Consider the following 5,810-nt stretch of genomic DNA (forward strand, 5'->3'; position numbering starts at 1 on the left):
TCATGATATAAGGCAATTTCTTAAATTTAGGAATGTCTCTCCCTCTTTTTATATTTTTAGTGTATGTGAGCTCTAATTGCTCCACATCTTTCCCAGTGATCGGTGTTTGTCAGCACTTTTTAATTTTAGTCAATCTAGAAGGTGTGAAAAGATTTCACATTGATTTATGGTTTAAATTATCATTTCCCTGATGACTAATGAGGCTGGTCATATTTGCATATGTTTGTGGGCTATTTGAATCCTCTTTTGTGAAGTATCTTTTTTTTTTAGTCTTTTCTCTCATTCTTCTATTTTGTCATATGTATTTTCTTAACAATTTTTATTAATTATATGCTTCAAAACTGAGCTTTTTAAAAATTGTCTAGTACATGTATTTCCCTATTCTGTTAACTTTCAGTCTCCTAAAGGGAAATTTTTTAAGCTTTATGTAGTCCAACTTAGCCTATTGTCCTTTGCCTTGATGGTTTCTGTGAATGCTTTAAGAATCCTAACTTATTCTGCAATCATAAAGATGTTTTTCTATGTCATGTTCTATAACAGTGCTGTCTGAAATAGAACGACCATATGGGATACAGGATATCACACGCAGATACCTGCATTCCCATATTCACTGCAGCATAATTCACAAGAGCCAAGACTGGAAACAGCCTAAGTGTCCATCAGTGGATGAGTGGACAAAGATGTGGTATCCATACAGCAAAATACGATTCAGACCTGAGGAAGAAGGAAATCCTGTAATTTGTGACAACATGGCTGAAACTTGTGGGCATTATGCTAAGCGAAATAAGTCAGGCAGAGAAAGACTGCATGGTGTTACTTACATGTGGAATCTAGAAAGGCCAGACTCATAAAAACTGAATATGATGGTGATTACTGGGGCTGAGGGCGGGAGAAATGGGGAGATGTCAATTGAAGGGTACACACTCCCTGCTAAGGTGGATAAGTTCTGGGGATCTAATGTACAACATGATGGCTGTAATTAGCAATACTGTAATTATTATTACATTTTTGAAAGTTGCTGAAAGTCAGATGTTCTCACCACAAAAAAGAAGTGGTAATTACAGGATGTGATGGAAATGTTAGTTAAGGCAATGGTGGTGATTATTACTCAGTGCATGTAAGTATATACCTTAAACTTACACAATGTCAATTTTATCTCAATAAAGCTGGGAAAAAATTAAAGGAATTTCAGCAATGACATAGAAGTTCTTTAGTTGTGTTAACCAATATGGTCACCACTAGACCATGTATGGCTATTGAGAACGTAAAATATAGCTGTTGACCAAGGAAATGCTTTAAAATTTTTAATCTAATTTAAATTGCTGCTTATGACCAGTGGCTGCCATATTGGAGAGAAATTATTCAGTTGTGTTCTTAGACTATAATAGGATTAAACTAGAAATCAGTAACAGAATAGTTGGGAAATCCCAAAATATTTCTGAATTAATATACTTTAAATAATCTATGGGTCAAAACAAGTCAGTCAGTTGTGTCTGACTCTTTGAGACCCCATGGACTGTAGCAAGAATACTGGAGTGGGTTACCATGCCCTCCTCCATGGGGATCTTCCTGACCCAGAAATCAAACTCACGTCTTTTATGTCTCCTGCACTGGCAGGTGGGTTCTTTACCATTAACACCCATTAAAGGTAAGCCCATTCTATAAGTTCAGAATTATGGTATTATTAATTCCTGATATTGTTATAAATAGCTGAATAGATAAATAAATGGGAGAAAAGACAAATCTACATGCAGAAGAATTCAAAATAGTTTATGTAGTGATTCTGCCCTCACATTTCAAACCCCTTTTATTCAAAGGTCAACTGTACTTAGCCAGTTCAGTTCAGTTGCTCAGTCGTGTCCGAGTTTTTGTGACCCCATGGACCACAGCACGCCAGGCCTCCCTGTCCATCACCAACTCCTGGAGTTTACTCAAACTCACGTCCATTTAGTCAGTGATGACATCCAGCCATCTCATCCTGTGTCGTCCCCTTCTCCTCCTGCCCTCAATCTTTCCCAGCAACAGGGTCTTTTCAAATGAGTCAGCACTTTGCATCAGGTGGCCAAAGTATTGGAGTTTCAGCTTCAACATTAGTCCTTCCAGTGAACACCAAGGACTGATCTCCTTTAGGATGGACTGGTTGGATATCCTTGTTGTCCAAGGGACTCTCAAGAGTCTTCTTCAACATCACAGTTCAAAATTCATCACAGTTCAATCTTCGGTGCTCAGCTTTCTTTATACTTAGCCAGTACTTCTCAAAATTGTTAAGACCATCAGAAATGTGAAAAGTATGAGAAACTATCAGAGCCAAAAAGAGCCTAAGAAAACACTTTCACTACATAGAGTGTTGTAACCTGAATGAGATTCTGTAACAGAAAAAGGGCATTAAGTCAAAACAGAGGACATCTGAATAAAGTATAGACTTTGGTTAATTGTATCCATATCGGTTCATTAGTTGTAACAAACATACAATATTAATGTAAGATATTAACAACAGGGGAAAGCAGATATGAGGTATATAAGAACTCACTGTACTATTTTTGAACTTTTCTGTAAATCTAAGGCTATTCTAAAATAAAAAGTTATTTTAAAACGTGATAGGGATATGTTGAAAACCTCCTCTCAAAAACTGGGTTTTCCTACTCCTCCATTTTTATTCAAAATTTTATTGGCAGCCCTAGCCGGTGAAATAAAACATGAAAAACAAGATGCATTATTGAAAAGTAATAAAAAAATATGTTTCTATACATAGAAAATGCAATTCTATAAAATTTTAGAATTATCAGGGTGTTTGAATCTAAATTCATTCTATACAAATCAACTTTATTTTTATAAGCCAGCTACACACAATTCAAAACCTCTTCATGTGACTGAAAGATGTTAAGACCTACATAAATGATAGATATACCATGTAAATATTTTTGAAGACTCGGTTTTTAGTTCTCCTCAAATTGACTTAGGGACTCAATATAACTTCAATGCAAGTCCCAGCAGGCATGTTTGTGAACAATGAGATGCTGATTCTAAGATGTATATGGAAATCCAAAGGAACAAGAAAGGCTATAACAAAAAACCTGAAAAATAATTACACTATAACTAAGGCACGTGAGGGCTTCTATGGTGGCTCAGCTGTAAAGAATTCACCTGCAATGCAGGAGACCTGGCTTTGAGCCCTGGGTCTGGAAGATCCCCTGGAGAAAGAAACAGAAACCCACTCCATTATTCTTGCCTGGAGAATTCCATGGACAGAGGAGCCTGGTGGGCTGTAGTCCATGGGTCCCAGAAGAGGTGGACATGATTTAGTGACTAAGCAACAACGACTAAGGGAAGTAATTGGCATAAGCACAGACATAGACTAATGGAAGAGACAAGAGTGCAGAAACAAACCCAGTCTTATATGACCTTTGGAATTAAGACTAAGGCGGCACTGCAGAGGAATGAGAAAAGGATGGTCTTTTCAATAAACAGCCCTGGGTCACTTGGTTATCCCCATGGTAAACAAATGCAACTTGGCACCTACTTTAATATTTCCTTTAGAGTAGGCCAGCTAATTAGTGTAGTTTTTGTTGTTCATTCAATGATTACTTGCTAAATGGCATTTCCCTATTTTATTCACAAAATAAACTATAACTATCTGAATTATTTCACTTATTTGCTTTTTAATTATCTGTCTTGTTTCCAGTACTGCATAAAGTCCTTGAGAAAAAGAATTTTCTCTGTTCTGCTCAAACCAGTGTACTTGGAATATCTAGAACATTTCTTGGCACCATCAGAAGCTTTTTAATAAATAAATGAATTCATTAATCTGCCAGGGAAATTTGGAATGAAAATAGCAGGTAATCCCTTGATCTGGCATTTGAACGTTGAGACAGAGTTTACTTGGGAGAGCCTGTGTGCTAAGTTGCTTGAGTCATGTCTGACTCTTCGCAACCCTATGGACTGTAACTCACCAGGCTCCTTTGTCTCTGGAGATTCTCCAGGCAAGAATACTGGAGTGGGTTGCCATGCCCTTTTCAAGGGGATCTTCTTGACACAGGGATCAAACCCATTTCTCCTGTCTCCTGCATTGGCAGGCGGGTTCTTTACCACTAGCACCACTTGGAGAAACCTTTGGAAGAGCCTGGCGTGGGGTAAAGGTTTAGAATATATTCCAGATGGGGAGTGTGAAGGTGAAGTCACTCAGTTGTGTCTGACTCTTTGCGACCCTGCGGACTGTAGCCTACCAGGCTCCTCCGTCCAGGGGATTCTCCAGGCAAGAATACTGGAGTGGATTGCCATTTCCTTTTCCAGGGGATCTTCCCGACCCAGGGATCGAACCCAGGTCTCCCTCATTGGAGGCAGATGCTTTAACCTCTGAGCCACCAGGGAAGCCAGATGGGGAGTGTAGTACATACCAAATGTGAGTAAATGTGAGAGGGTATTACAGGGTGACTTTCTAAAGAGGCCATTCCTTTAGGCAGTAAATGGAAATGCTTGTTTAAAACAGAGTTTTATTTATTCAGTCACAAGACTCAGAATCTCTTTGGAGATGGGCCTAGTGTGTAATCTGTTTTAACAAACCCTGTTCACTTAAGATTGAGAACCACCAGATCCAAGCTATTATCCTTCCTTTAGCTGGGACCACTTCTAATTTTAAATCATTTACATGTGCCTTTTTTTTTTTTTTTTTTTAGCACAATTCTATTTTTAATGCCAGTGGAAACATAGGAAGGTGAAAGAAAAAAGAAACTCATAAAAATCTACAGTAATCTGTAAGTATGAAACAATATACTGTACTAAGGCAGTAAGAGAAAATTTCTCTTTCCTCAAGCTGAAGACTATTGAAAGGGCTCTCAGTTGAGTGAACATAAAAGCCCTAAGCGAGCTGGCCATAAAACATCTTTAGAGACATAGCCATGATTTTTCAGTAGCTATTCTATTGAAGATTTTATTCCACCTTGACTTAGAAGTCAATTTTAAACCTCCTCCCCTTCTGGAAAACATTTTTTAGTTATTGTCAGAGGACAGGCCGAGTGGCAGGCTTTAGTTTACTTAAGGAAGCTACCCGAAGATTTCAGTCCCAGGTGTTTCTAAATATTATGGGGAGGGGGAGGACAACCCTCGATTTTACAAACACAGCAGGCAAGGTAAGGCCGTCTATTTTTCTTTTTTTTAAATAAAAGCCCTCAGTACTGTTTTTCAATCAATTTCTAGCATCTATCTCAGTCTCTACTACGGAAACACTAAAAATTAAGACATTCATGGTTTGTTGGGGAATTAAAATAAGATCGTTTTCGTGGCCATGTGTCTTCTTCCTCAGATTCATCGATACAAAAGCGTTTTCAGTCCTTTGTCAAGTTCAGAGTCATCCGTCCACTCTTTTCCACTTCTAAAGTAGACCACTGGCGATCAATCAAAGGCAAGCACCTCCACGTGCTAAACTCCCTCGGGGCAGAGCCAGGTAGGGAGATCGATTCCCAGACCCGCGCCTTCCAGGCTGGGGTCCCTCCTGGACAACCGCTTCTCGCCCCTCCGTGCGCTCTAAGGGCTTCCACCACCTGGCTGGGTGGTCTGACCTTGACCCGCCTGGTCCCCCTCGCCGTCGGCGCTCAGCTACCCTCTGCGGCCACCAGGGGGCGGCCGAGCTCGGCGGCGCCGCGAGGAGGGGACGCCCGGGGAGAGGAAGTGCCGCGAGTTCTGGCCCGGCCCGCGCGGAGCGCAGGCGGCGGCGAGCTGCGGCCTCTGGCCCGGGCCTCCCCCTCCAGGCCAGTCCCCCCCGGCCTTTCCCCGCCCCACGCGAGCTGCCAGCGGCGGCGGGTTCCGGGTCCTGT

Source organism: Ovis aries, chromosome 8 (genome assembly GCF_016772045.2).
Source record: "Ovis aries strain OAR_USU_Benz2616 breed Rambouillet chromosome 8, ARS-UI_Ramb_v3.0, whole genome shotgun sequence".
Classification (NCBI taxonomy): domain Eukaryota; kingdom Metazoa; phylum Chordata; class Mammalia; order Artiodactyla; family Bovidae; genus Ovis; species Ovis aries.